This window comes from Eurosta solidaginis, chromosome 3 (genome assembly GCF_040869045.1).
Source record: "Eurosta solidaginis isolate ZX-2024a chromosome 3, ASM4086904v1, whole genome shotgun sequence".
Taxonomy (NCBI): Eukaryota; Metazoa; Arthropoda; class Insecta; order Diptera; family Tephritidae; genus Eurosta; species Eurosta solidaginis.
Window position 1 is genome coordinate 137,545,159 of NC_090321.1, and position 15,162 is coordinate 137,560,320.

General features: G+C 36.3%; 1 long non-coding RNA gene across 2 annotated transcripts; it reads left to right on the forward strand.

Moving 5' to 3' along the window:
- Positions 1 to 7,900: 7,900 nt before the first annotated feature.
- LOC137244298 (uncharacterized) lies at positions 7,901 to 14,128 on the forward strand. 2 transcript variants are annotated; one of them, XR_010950884.1, is made up of 8 exons: positions 7,901 to 8,079; positions 8,154 to 8,370; positions 8,436 to 8,655; positions 8,716 to 8,949; positions 9,010 to 9,351; positions 9,405 to 10,086; positions 10,142 to 10,275; positions 13,168 to 14,128. It is a non-coding gene; the product is annotated as an uncharacterized lncRNA (long non-coding RNA). The 2 variants fall into 2 exon arrangements; XR_010950883.1 differs by having other exon boundaries at positions 7,901 to 8,370.
- Positions 14,129 to 15,162: the final 1,034 nt, after the last annotated feature.

Genomic DNA, 15,162 nt, shown 5'->3' on the forward strand with positions numbered 1-15,162 from the left:
CATCGTACTTTTTATACCGAATTTCCGGAAAAACCTAAAATTGTATACACAGATTTTAGTTTAAAAATGTTCGGTAAAATATAACTAGCTATACCCTGTTTTAACAATGTCTCTTCTTCAACAGTGCGCGGAAATTAAATTTCTCTGCCCTTAACACTCACAATAAGGTTTTACACATCCTTCAAACTCCGTGAAAGGACGACTGGCTCAATGGCAAGATGTAATTGTTTACCACGCATTTCTGATATGATCCATTGGCAAAAAAGTTCAATACGACCAGAATCCGGATAGTTGCGTGTAAAAACGTCTGTTGGTCATCGTGCGGTTCCAAGTCATTAATAAGGCGACGGCACAGTGTACGGGTCAAACGAAAACTTTGCACAAAACACTTTCACTCAAGGAAAAAGAAGTACCTGGAACGATCTCTATTTTTCGCATTTTCCCCATCTTCACACATTATAATAATAAATCTTCTTCCATTTTCTTTCGATCGCACAATAACAGAATTCTAATTTAAATTAATCCGTATAAATTAAATTATCAAGAGTGTTAGACTTATTGACAATTTGTCAGCGAAAAATCTTTTTATTTTTTACATAGAATAGTGTACACTGATACTTCACAACCAATAGCTTGTTTAAATCAAACTGATTGGTCGTGCCTCAGCTGGTGCTGTTTTTATAACCTTTGGTTTCCTCGTTGGCATATTTCTAGGCGTTTCTATTTCTAGAATTTACTACTTGTTTACCAGCTATAAACTCACCAGCTATAACTACAGATGCACCTTTATAGCTTCCCATATGCGCGTGTATATGTGAGTGACACTTGCAGAAATGATTGCCTACTTTTGTGAGCATCTCAGATATATGCATGTGTATGTGTGAGAAATACTTTGCTCATGACATACTTTTGTAAGCATCTCTCCGCTGCTGGCATGTACATATGGGCAGACATAATGATTGATTTGTTTATGTACATACTAGTGACTGCTTAGTATCGGCTTAGAGCTGATAGTATCCTTAGTTTTGCTAATATTCGTCACAATAGCAATTTCTTGATAAATTGTCAAACTTGACAAGTAACCAAGATGGTGAATTTGTCAAGTGCACAGAATAGGGCTGTATTGTTTTCAATAAAACCATTTAACTTAAACATTTTTTTAAATTATTTTATTCAATTCTAGATTGATTATTCCTCAGATTACGCTGCTGCCGAGAGTATCTCTGTTGTCTCGTTCGCATATCTCCCTAATGGTCTAAACGTTTCACGAACAACCTTCTCGATCAGCTGCTTATTTATTTATTCTTTATGTATCTGGCATTCACTTGTGTCTCCTTGTTATATGCGAGTGTATGTGAAATCATTTCTTCGCTCTTTGCATGTATGTGTGGCTGCTTGTTTTAATATTTACATGCTCATAGGTGTGGTTCCTTACTTTGCTGTTGCGCATTTATTTACTAGCAGCACAGTGACGCATCGAAATTGGTAACATTCGCCACAATATGTATGTCATTATGCCTTTCATGAACATGAAATGGTATACATATGAACTTTGGTCCGATGTTTGTAACGTTGAGAAATATAGAAGATAGACTCACCATTAAGTATACCGAATTGATCAGGGCGACGAACTGAGTTGATATAGCCATGTCTGTCTGCCCGTCCGTCCGTCTGTCCGCCCGTCTGTCTGTTTGAACGCAAACTAGTCCCCCAAATTTTGAGATATCACAATGAAATTTGGCACAAGGATGTATTTTTGTATTATATTATAGATTTGTCGGATCCGGTAGGATCACTTTGATCGGAGCTATATATATAGTATATATCCCATACAACCGATCGTTCAGATAGAAAGATTTTTGGCAATTTCTCCCTTAGTTTTCAATATAAAAACGTGAAACTTGGTGACATATATTCTAATATATCATAGACGATTTCTTGTAAAAATCATTTCGATCGGAGCTATATATAATATATATCCCATACAACCGATCGTTCAGATAAGGGGGTTTTTGCCATTTTTTATTTTATATTTATCTTAAAAATCCTATAGGTATGTACACCTTTATATTTCTTATCTTATACATCCGATTATTTGGAGATTACGAACGGGATAAGATTATTGTTCAGCCCCATTCATGAAAGGTATAAAGTCTTCGGCACAGCCGAAGACAGTCCCGTCCTTACTTGTTTATTTATTTATTTAAAATTATAGTCGACGCAAAAACAAAGCGGTCGACTGCTTAGAATAATAGACTCAATTAGAAGAAAAGAACGTACATAAACTTTCAAGCCAAGAATTAAAGTAAATTATATATAATTATACGCATTACAATTTCAATTATAATATACAGAAAGTAACAATGTCATTTAAGAATTTATATAAGTGTGCCCAGTGGGGGGCTATCATGAGGAGCTCAGAAGGGAGCTCGGTGCCCATAAGGGGGCTGACACGACGTTCTCATAAATGAGCCGGATGCCCAGTAGGGGGAACACGCGAACTACATGCAACGAGGTTAATAGTTAATTATTTATTTACTTCGTTTAAAATATAAGGCCAAACACAAAAGTATGGCAGTATGTAAATCAGCAAATGAACATTCGAAGCTAATACACTTGTACAGTACTGTCTTGTTTCTTCTTAATTATTCAGGTTGAAGAACCCATGTAACTAGTCCATCCTTATACGAGATCGTGCCTGTTTTTTACGGAAGAAATAATGCCGGCATATTAAATTAGCTTGTATCTCCATCACCAAACGCGTCAACAATTCTCGAGTATTGGACGAACCAGCAATGTGTAAAGAACCTTAGTGAGGTACGGATCATCGAACTCTTTAGCCCATTTTTTTAACAAATCCAAGTACACCCAACGCATTGTTGGCAATAGATGAAATATGCGTGTTAAAATTCAGTTTCGGATCAAAAAGAACACCTAGATCATTTGCAATAGATATACGCTCCAAAGGCGTACCATCTATTACATAAGGTTTCAATACTGGCTTCACTCGGTGAAATGTCATATGCTTACATTTAGAGCAATTTAAAACTAGTAAATTTGTTGTTCACTAACATTGGGACGAATCCAAGTCGACCTGAAGAAGATCCAAGGAACTCAAATCTGTAGGACAGTAAGTGTAACAAAGTTTTACATCATCCGCATATATTATAGTATGGGAATATAATAATATCTGTGACAAGTCATTTATGAATAGGGTAAAGAGCAAAGGGCCTAGATGAGTTCCCTGGGGTACACCGGAGGAAACTCTGAACGCTTCCAATAGATTGCACTTGAACAGGATTTTTGAGATAGCTTTTCAGCCACATTAATAGGTGAAGCGGAAAGCCCAGTAAATCAAGCTTATGAATAAGTAACTCATGGTTGACGGTATCGAATGCTTTGCTGAAGTCCGTGTAGATGACATCCGTTTGCTTGTTTACTAAAAATCCTTCCATAACTATAGAGGTGAATACAAGCAAATTTGACGAATGAAACCGTGTTGGCATGGAGATAAAAGGGAAGAACACTGATATTTAGGTTGACTGGTAACAATCTGTTCAACAACTTTAGGAATGGCTGAAAGTTTAGCAATACCCCTGTAGTTCTCAACTTTTGTTCTACTACCTTTTTTATGCAGGGGAATAATAAAAGACTGTTTCCAAAGTGGCGGGAATGACGCAGATCCCAGAGATAGCTCAAATAATTTTGAAATAGGCTCATACATGTTGGTCAAATGAGCAACTATTCCCACAGAGGTCGCGCCACACAGAACACAGAACACGTTACCCAACACTCCACACTTGACACAAGCAGACAAATACACACATACACATAGACACTTATTGTAACACAACACACCACACCTGTCAACTTGTTCAATTGTTCATCACAATTTTGCGAACATCAACGTGACAACACGTCTGTATATTGTGCCGCAAATAAAGTGATTACTTCGCCTCAAACTCGTGCGTTACCAGTTATTCAAATTTGCAATCGGCGTAAGTAGTGCCGTGCAAGTGCCCTTTGGTCTCTCTGGAGTGAGTGAAGCGCCCCAAAGTCCCCTAGCCCTTAGAACCCGGAAACCCCGCGCGAGTGCGAATGCCCCTGAGCCCATACCCAATTGTTTATGGTCCATCTGAACCACTAGGAAAGGCACCTGTGGGTATATGAAAAAACACAAGCTACAGTCCATAACAAAAAGAAAAAACGTAAAATGAAAGTGAACAATATACTTTTTAAAATAAAATATAATAATTTCGCGCACATAACAATTAAAAACAAAAAGTGCTGTGAAGACAAATTCCCATACATACATACTCAAAAAACCAAAAAGAAAAGAACGGTGAAAGAGGAAAACACATATATACAGTAGGGTGATTAAAAAACCAAAAAATAAAAAGTTTAATAAAATCAAAAATTAAAGGATACTGAACTATTAAAAAAGACACATAAACTTACAAAAAAAAAACAAAAATCACCTGTAAAGAACAACAAAATCAACAAGAAAAACAAAGGCAACAATAACAACAACAGCAACAACACCATAAGAAGGAGCAGGAACGTAGATGGACGGACAACGAGGGAATCAACTACAAAGGAAGTTTGGATCCAATCCACCCCCTAAAAGAAACATTTCAACCCCCTAAAAATCGCAGTGAGTTGTATCGTCACCAATTTCCATATATTTACATATATTGATATTATACGGGCTTTATTCTAAAACCGTATAGGTAGCTAGAATTTGTTTCTCCCGCAAACACTCTAATATCTGTGGAAAATTACAAAAAAAAAAAAAAAAAAAAATCACCTTGTTACGTACGGTACAAATACATATAAGATATCCCCCGTTGGTTTCAAACCACCTACCAATTTCATATTACTTTACCGCAGAACACAAAAAAAAAACCCAATATTAAATACATTTATGTATATAGGCATACATACATATATACCTATTTAAAAATAAAATATCGAATTCGGCTCTGCTGCTTATTTCTTCATGTTGTTAAACACCAATAATCCTCCAACAACAACTTCAAATTCAAGTATCCACTTATATTCATAAGTCTAGCAAAGGCAGGATTGTATAAAGAAAATAAGCAGTAACAAAAATAGTCTAACTGCTTTAAATCCCAACAAATTATCATACATCGTACGTATATATTAAATGTACACACCCTCAAACGCTTGGCAAGCTACAAAGCGGCAGTCCAGCACTGCATAATAAATTAAGTTCCTTGCACCCAACATAAGGTAATTTAGCGAAAAGAAAATCAAACCAAAACAGAGAACTGAAACATTTTGATCTGTTGCTTATTATTTTATACCTATAACAATAGGCATACACACAAACGTGTATACATCCACCCTCGCTACCCTACAAGAAACGCTGATAGTTTTACTAACACACTCACACTTGTAGTTGACAATGCTGATCCTGCGATGACGTAAACATTGATACTCAAATTTATGTATGTTCCTTTGTTCGCTCACGCATTTCCGCATGTTCCCAACGACAGCCTATAATCATGAAAAAGGACTCAAACTGGGAAAGCTTCGGACACCTGGTACAGAACAAAAGAACATACAGCAGATACCATTATGCATGTGAGACAGATACATAATTCTCAGCGGAATTTTATGTATGCGAAAACAGTTTATCCGATTTAATCATGTTATCACTACTGACTGTCATATGACAATCAAATGATTATCACGGTTGTTTTGTTATTTTTTAAATTCCGCCATTTTCAACCGACGAAAACCATATAAAAAATAAGTTTATAAAATGAAAAAAAGAGCATTTCAAAGCTCCATGCTAAAAGAAAAAAAATCGAAAATAATATTAAAAAATACCAAAAGCTGTCGGAATGTATGGGGCACACTCAAAAAATTGATACGCGAAAAATAATAGTGGTTAGTGGTGATTCAATTTTAAATGTGTTTCCGCATGAGGAAAGCGCTCTGCTGTTGTTTTGTTATTTTCTGAATTTAAAATGAACATTCTGAACTCGAATTCTTATAACACTATTTATTTTAAACAAATAAGAAATACGTATGCTTTTATCACGTACAAAATTAAATACGTAATGAAATAAAGTAAATAAAAAGCAAAAAGTATTGTTTCATTTATGGCGGAATATAACAATGGTCATTTATGATAGTATAACAGTCAAACCTGATATCTACAGTAAACTATCATTTATGACACTTTTTGATAGTTAGAGTGTCAGCACTGATCCAGGAAAAGGAATGAGAGTGAGCAGTACGGCTATATACTTAATCAGTAGGCCATTTTGGTGTATAAGAAGGAGACAAAAACTCACACGTACACAGTTGTTTACATCACATTTGCGCAAGTCCCCTTAAGTTTGTGATAGAAAGTTTGTATGAGGCGCTGATCGTTAGGGTGACATTGCTGACAATCAGATGATAGTCATATGATAGTCAGTATTCTTGTAGGGTAGCTAACAAACCCAGCAAAAATCTAGTGACCAAAAATGGCGACCAACAACAAAATATCCCACATTGTTCCACAACTGTTAATATGGCAGAATGAGATGGCCTAATTGAAATGCCCGATACATATATGCTTGCCTTTTCTTACATGCTATGTACCCTCAAATACGTCACAAAAATTTTCTGCGAATCCGCCATTTGTTATTTTCAGCTTGAAACGTAACAGTAGAGCAATAAAAATTTATTTACAAATAATTTCGGATATAATAAAAACTAAATTTAAATTAAGTGTTGTGTGCGCTACGGTATTTGCATTTATATTTTCCACAAAGGAACCAAAATCAAGTGAGTTTTAATGGATGTAGGTTATTGCATTTTTGGTAGCATCTGCGTACAGTGAATAATTCAATTCGTGCATGCAATTTCTTTTGTGATTGTGGAAAAGATGTTGTGGAGAAAATGTTTCAATTTATGTTGTCTTTTAATGCATGTTTATTGGAAAACCAAGAAAAAATAGTCGCTCAGCATCAGGTGGGGTAATTGTTTTTGTATATAAATGAACATTGCAAAAAATGTGACTATCGCTGCTTTGATGAAGGTGGTCGTTGCGAATATTTTTCCCTATGGTAATAGTCTAGTTGAGGGGTCGACTTCTAATACGCTACCAAATATATAATTTGTTTAAATCATAGGGTAATTCTTTACTTTAGCTCACAACTGCTAAAACTCGTGCAAAATTATTGGGTTAGTGGTTTTGAGAGGACGCGGAGGATCGGATAAACTTGAAGAGGATTGACGTACGCAGAATACACTTATATATGCAGTGCCTTGTTGTTCTAAAGAAAGTAAATTTAAACATATAAACAAATGGATGGTTTTAGCTCAAGAAGTTACATAATTTTTATATTTATCATTTTCTTATTTTGATTGGCTTTCATTTACTTACTTGCTAACTGCCCTTTGCGTTGCAATATTACTGAGGCCATGTTTCGTTAACTCCTATTTGATCGCTCCTCAAAATAGTGTTGTTGTTGTTGTTGTAGCAGTGCCGAAAATAGTCTTCTAAGGCAGTTGAGTTTGGTATAATTTCCGAAAAGTTTCCAAACCGTCGTTCCTAACTAAAAAGCTGCAATTATACAATAAACAACCCCACGTCTAATTTATAAATGTCAAAATTTGACGTTCTTCTTTGCGTGCCAACAAATTTTGGGAAATCACTTTCAAACTACAATAAAAGAAATTTTCATTATGTACCGTTCACATAAGTTTTTCTATAATTGTTGATTTTTAAAATTTGAAGGTTGTCAGAGGAAATCCATAAATCATCCACAGATAAACGGAAGATCAAAGGAACCAAAATCAAGTAAGTTTTAATGCGATATGGGAAAAGCCATTTTCTGGGAAATCTAACATCATTTTCCCATATCGCTACACACCCATTCATTCATTTTCATTACTGGTGCTACAAAATCTGCATCGTTCAATCTGTTGTAGGATTTGCTTTAATATAATTTGAATTAATAAAAAACTATTATTTACAGGATATCGAAAATGTGTCCCCATTATCGCCAGAGGTAATTTCGCGTCAGGCAACCATCAATATTGGCAGGATTGGACACGGTAAGTCCACTGTTGTGAAAGCTATTTCCGGAGTTCAAACGAAAAGCCATTTTTATGTAATGCCACGACAGCAGCAGCAACAACCTATCTGCCAATGCCACAACAGTCGGGCTATCCACCACAACCTGGTCCACCTGGTTGCCCTCCACAACCTCAACGTCAGGCTATCTATAACAACCAAGTGCACCAGGTGGTTAAATGATGCCACCAACACAACCTGAACAGGCGCCAATGCCCAGTCAGCCACCCATGCCGGGTCAACCCCCAATACCCGGACGTCATGGTTATAATGTATGCTAATACAACTAATATATTTCAAATATTACTGATGATTATTTTTGTATTATTTTGTTTAGCAACCACCTGCACCTGGTACTGGTATATATCAACAGCCGCAACAGTAGCCCAACGCCGTTTAGATCCCGATCAGATGCCTAATCCTATAAGCGTTATCGTTGAAAATCAAAATAGCGCTGGTGGTGCTTTTATTACTAATGAACAGGGTTTATTACCACCATTGGTGACCACAAAATATGTTGTACAAGATCAGGGTAACTCCTCGCCACGTTACGTTAGGTATTGATATTCGAAATTAATTTTTTGTTTGGCATTTACATTGATCTTTCTCGTTTCCAGGCCTTTTTATTGCATACCTGCAACAGCTGATTTATTAAAAACCACAGCTTTGTCCTTTGTCCTTTACCATCTCACCAATGGAACGCACGGTTGAGGGTGAATATGAGCCACCCATTGTAAATTTTGGTGAAAATGGGTCCAATTAGATGTAATCGTTTTCAAGGCTAAAATGCAGTTTGTAGATGCTGGTCGTCGTTTCTAATGTTAATGTAATGTGTAAAGTAACAACAGATGGTAAAAAAAAAAAACTTTCACTTTTAATTGTGTTCATTGATACATATTTTTTCTCAACAGTGCCAACTGAATATTTCCAACATTTGGGCCACACCGGACAGCGTGTCGATAAATGTGAACGTCCTGAACTGGTATTGGGTACATGAGTTTTTGTATAAAAAATATTTGGGTACCGATAGCTCTTAAGGTAGAACCTCAACTCATATCCAAAATCAATACCTCGCATTCAATGGTGGACGCTGTACGCACTACATTGGATTCACACAGTATGTACAAATATATTGTTGATACCAGTGGTAGGGCCACAATTTCAAATGACGGGGCAACCATTATGAAACTATTGGATATTGTGCATCCAGCCGTAAAACTCTAGTCGACATCGTCAAATCTCAAAATGCTGAGGTAAGTTTTTTGTTATATTAGAATGTGTAGAATAAAAATGTTTCTCTTATCAGGTCGGCGATGGCTCCACTTCAGTAGTACTTTAAGCATGTGAAATCTTAAAACAAGTTAAGCCATATGTTGAGGAAAGCGTGCATGCACGTATCATCATTAAAACTATACGCAAAGCATTACAATTATGCATGACCAAAATATGACATGGCTGAACATGTCGAAGCGCCAATCAATGGAACAACAACGTGCTTTATTGGAAAAATGCGCTGCCACAGCAATGCCCTCCAAACTTATTCATCAACAAAAATATTTCTTTTCTAAAATGGTTGTGGACGCTGTACTTTTCTTTGGTGGATCCAACGTCATGCAAAAAATTTTATTCGCATTAAATATAGAATGGGAATTCAAGGCTGAGCGTGACAATGCTGAAGTACGTATTGATAATGTTCAAGAGTATCGGAAAATTGTTGATGCTGAATGGCGTATTCTGTACAATAAACTAGCAAAGTACGACGCCAATGTTGTGTTATCTAAACTACCAATTGGTGATGTTGGTACACAGTATTTAGCAGATCGTGAAATGTTCTGTTAGGGTACCAGAAGAAGATTTGAAACGTACAATGAAAGCTTGTGGTGGTGCTGTTATGACTACAGCTAATGATATTAATTCAAGTGTTTTTGGTCAATGTGATTACTTTGAAGACCGTCAAATTGGTGGTGAACATTTCAACATTTTACAAGGTTTGATAGTGGGTTTGACATTAATTATATTTTTATAGTTTATAATTATTTAAAGGTTGCGTTAATGCTAGAACATGTACATTGATTTTACGTGGCAGTGCCGAGCAATGTTTGGAAGAAACTGAGCTTCGTTACATGATGGTACAATGATTATGCAGCGTACAATTAAACATGATTCTATTGTTGCTGGTAAGTCAAAATACAACTTGAAAAAAATGTCTAATCTTAAATTGTTAAGTAATATTATGAAAAGATTGTGTCCAACTACGGAACAGAGCTGTAAAAAGATTGAATCAATTGAGTGTGCATTCTGTTAGCATTCTTTTAAAAAATTGTGATTTATTGGTTGCATATTATAAATCTCCTTTCCTGAATGGCTCAAAATACCTTAACTCAAACTAAAATGTGTGTGTTATTGAATGGTAAAATATAATTCAATATAGAGTGGGAATGTAGGAACCATTCCCAATCTTTAATGAATGTAAACTTGAAATGAATGCACACTTTTTTTCCATTCAGTACTAAATACTTTTTCCCTAGGGTTCTTTTTTTTTTTGTATACTTTTTGTATACTTTTAAACCAATTTAGGAGTTGGGTGCAAAAAAAGGCGTAAAATTTATCTATAGAAATAATAGCCCCTTCTAATTATTCAAGTAGTTTAATATTTAAGAATTCATGAGCTTAAGACCGGCTTATAATAATTGAATATTCAATCATTATTTTTGAAAAGAAAGAAAAATTTACTGGCGCACTGCGATTTTAACAAAGGCTTCACTGATATTCGAACCGCGAATCATACGGTGAAACTGCAGTTGCCTTAAATCATCGAAATATGCCAGTAAATGTTTCTTTCTTTTCAGTTTCTCTTTAAACTTCGCAAAGACAATAAATTGCTTTCTTGCTATATGTCAAAATGGTTCTATATGTCCTACTTATTTTGCTGTTGTAGTAAAATGGATATTGTAAATGAATACTTTGTGCATTGACCAAATAGAGTAAATTGTGGATATTTTTTGCCGATAATATAACAAAAACAAATACTTGTGTTTAACTCGTTTAAATTTAGATACATCAAAGTACATAAGTCTATCAACGATTTCGTTGGAGCTTCCTAATTCCGAGAATTTCGATAAATATGTCTAATTCCATGGCATCGTCCTACAGGGATCCAGGCTTTTTCTATTCACCTGAGACACCTTCCCAGTTGTCGACCGTAGAATGCATTACATATTGACGGCAGAAAGCGCTCGCGAATTTTTTCGAATCCGACAGTACTTTATCGCCGAAGGCGATGGAAACGTTGCCATTGTGCTTAGACGGATTCGATAGGGACTTTACGGTGGACCAAAGTTTACCCACACCGGTAGAGAGGTTACAACCTCTTAGGTGCTTCTCCCATTTCGCCCGCTTGTGTTCATCCACAAGCAATCTGATGCGTTGGTTTATATCCCTTATTTGGGGGTCGCCTGGATCAAGCTGTTTTATAAGGTCACGTTCTCTCGCTAAGTTTGCGGCCTCCGCCGGGAAGTGGGCCGGATTTCGGGAATTCTCCCGGCGTGAATGAAACGAGCCGAGGCGGATTCAATGACCTTGCGGAAAGCACGCTCCCCTTGGCGGGCATCCGTCGGGATAGGGAGGGCAGCAAAGCGGTTGTCTGTCAAGGATTTGTATTCGTCCCACTTTCCATTTTTAAAGTTTATGAAAGTGCGTTTTTCTGTGACGATGAAGTCGGCAGTACGCTCGAGCGAAATAAGTATAGGCAGGTGGTCGGATGCCAATGTTACCATCGGCTACCAGTTGACGCAGTTTACGGAGTTCTGCGCTCACGATTGAAATATCCGGCGAATTGTGACAGCTTCCTACCATATGTGTGGGGGCGTCTCCGTTTATTGTGCAGAACGTCGTTTCTTCTATTTGATCCGCCAACATCTCACTCCTACTGTCCGCTCGCAAGTTTGAATGCCATAGATCGTGATGGACATTGAAATCACCTAAGATAATGCGATTGTTGCCAGTGTGCAAGGCGCTGATATTAGGACGGTATCCACTGGGGAAACAGGTGGGAGGAGGGATGTAGATGTTGATGATTTCTAGGTTTGCATCGCCTGACAGGACAGATAAGGCTTGACGTTCTAAGGCTCTGTCCCTGCGGTCGATGTCGGGATCAAATATATGATATTGCACAGAGTGGTGTATGATAAACGCGAGGCCGCCTCCATTTCCGCTCACGCGATCTTTTCTGTGGTCATTATACCCAGAACAGGTTTGCAGTGCAGATCTTGCTGTGAGTTTAGCCTCTTGAATCGCAGCAATGCGGATGTTGTGCCGCTTCATGAAATCGACTATCTCCGTGATCTTCCCAGTTAGTCCATTACAGTTTAACTGCAGAATTCTGAAGTGCATAGGGGGAGACGTCGCCACTCTGGGAGTAAGTGACGGGTGACTACGCCTGGGTTGAGGAAGGCCAGGACGCAACTGCTGTTGTGGCCTTGGGACTGGGCGTCCTTGGGCAAGCATTGGGGTACCCGGTAGATTGGGGTTTGCGACCTGGCAACATGGCGCAATGAAACCCGTCGGGGGGTTGCCGTAGCGGAGACCAGAACATCTAGGAAAGTGGCACCGCCATCAATCAGATATCTGTTGGGATGCCCAGGTTCCTGGGTATAGGAGACAGCCCGTGGCGGTTCTGAGGGCAGTATTTTAGCAGGCCTGTAGCTTCTTCCAGTAGGTAATCTTTAGGCTTGGCGACCATATGGTGTAGGAAACAATAGTGACTCCTTCTGGTGGTGAAGATAGCTATTGATATGTAGAAGTTAAACAGAAGTAGAGAGGGGACACCGGTTTGAATGCGAGTTTTTTTGAAGTTATTTCAAAAAAAGCGTTGAGGATTTTTAATATCTTACGAGGTACCTTCGTACATGTTTCTGAGAATGAAGAATGAGACCTATTCAAACTCAATTTTCACCAGGACAAGGCCGCTGAGACTTTGCTATACTTTAACATACAATACTTTACCCCTTTTTACCACAACTATCATTTTTGATTTTATTAAATTTTAAAAAATGTTTCTTCCTCTACAGTTCAGCATATCTTTTGTCAACACAGTCAATTGCCACCAATGGATATTGCGGCGCGCGATTGATCAACAAGACGATTCCACGACACCTTTGAGTATTCTTGATCTGAAAATTAATATGCAACGGATTTGTACAACAAACGAACAACACACACTGAAATAATCTTGAGTATCTAATAATTCTAAGCTTTTTCCTACGTTCCTATTCTAAGCTTTTTATGCTCTATTTAAAAAAAATATTCAACAATCGCATAAAGTTTGCAAAGATTTTTGTCAAAAATTTTTAAGAAAACCTTATAAACTAGATGTATAACAAAAAATATTTTGAATTTAAATATTTGCTGATGAATTTAACTGACAGTACCAAAACCATCAACTAAACGGTCCTTATAAATATTGTAATTACATAATTTAAAACAAAATATTACTATGAGTACCTACGTTTATTATTGCCAAATCACGAAAAAAAGAAAATTGCATAAAGTACCCTCAATGTAAAATTATTCCACTGATTGTATATATCGCATTCGATCCATGAAAGCATCGTGAAACAACTTTTTTTTTGGTAGTTAACGTTATCGTTTAGTTAAGAATTTTGTTATTTTGTTGTATAAATCAACATTCTACACAAAGCTTCTCTGATTATGAGTTGCAATACTTTTTTGTTTAGGTTTCGATATGTAAAATTACATATTTTTGTACACAGTTCTAAAATGTAAAGGAAAAAAATTTATATTTGTCTATTAATTAAATTATTAAAAAGATATTGTTATATTAATGATATAGAGAAGCGCCAACACGAATGCAAGTGGTTTCAAACCTCTGGTAGGCAATTCACCACTTTAGCTGTCAGAAAAAATGTTAAATTTTTCATTTTATGTAAAAAAAAATTGAAAGTTGCAATTGAAGTCCTAAAAGCTCGGAAATTTCAATTGAAGTTCAAAAAATTACAATTGAAGTTCACAATTTTCAATAGAAGTTCAGTAAATTATAATTGAAGCTCAGGAATTTCAACTGCAGTTCAGCAAATTACAACTGAAGTTCAGAAAATTACAATTTAAGTTAAAATATAATTTTCTGAACTACAAACAGAAATTCTGAACTTCAATTTTAATTTTCTGAACTACAAATAGAAATTCTGAGCTTGAATTTAAATTTTCTGAACTTGAATTTAAATGTTTGAACTTAAATTGTAACTTTCGAACCTCAATTGCAGCTTTCTGAACTAAAATAAAAAAGGTATAGCACTAAATTGGCGAATTACAAGTCAACTTACTCAATTTGTCAATTGCCTACTCGCGATTTGATGGTTTACTGCCACCAATAGTTCTGTTAGTTCTTCTCTTTTGTTTTCTATATCATTAATTAATTTATTTAAGTTTCCCTTAACTTTGTATGCATACAATCGCATACAATAAAATTTGTATTTATGGCTCACCAACAAGACTGAAAAACTATTCCTTCCTTATAGTTAATAATTTACAACTATTATATATAATGTAATATATTACAAAAATGTTGAATAAAAGAAATGTTAATGGATTTGAATTAAAGAAATGTTTTATTTATATAGCAGTATAATCCAAGTAAAAAAACGGTCATAATACTAGTCAAAAGGCGGTCATATTAACGTAAAAATACTCGTCAAGCTACAGGTATATAACTTAAAATATGACTGCCATAACGTGAATGTAAGAACAGTACAGCACTATAGTTTGTTTACATTTCGATAACCTAAAACCGTATATGTGTGAGCAGTATGGACAATCATATAAATAGGTACGACGGAATGGACTGGTCACGAAAGTTACCGCTGCCCTGTACAAATGCTACTTAACGATTTACGTGTTCCATCGACACAGCTTTTAGTCATTTTCCTAATAAATTTACGGGCGCAAAAAGCTGGGAACCTACATTTCGGTAAACCGTAACCCACCAAAAAATAGTAAAAGTACTTACACAGTAAATTACATACAAAAATACTCTAAGTACTTACAAA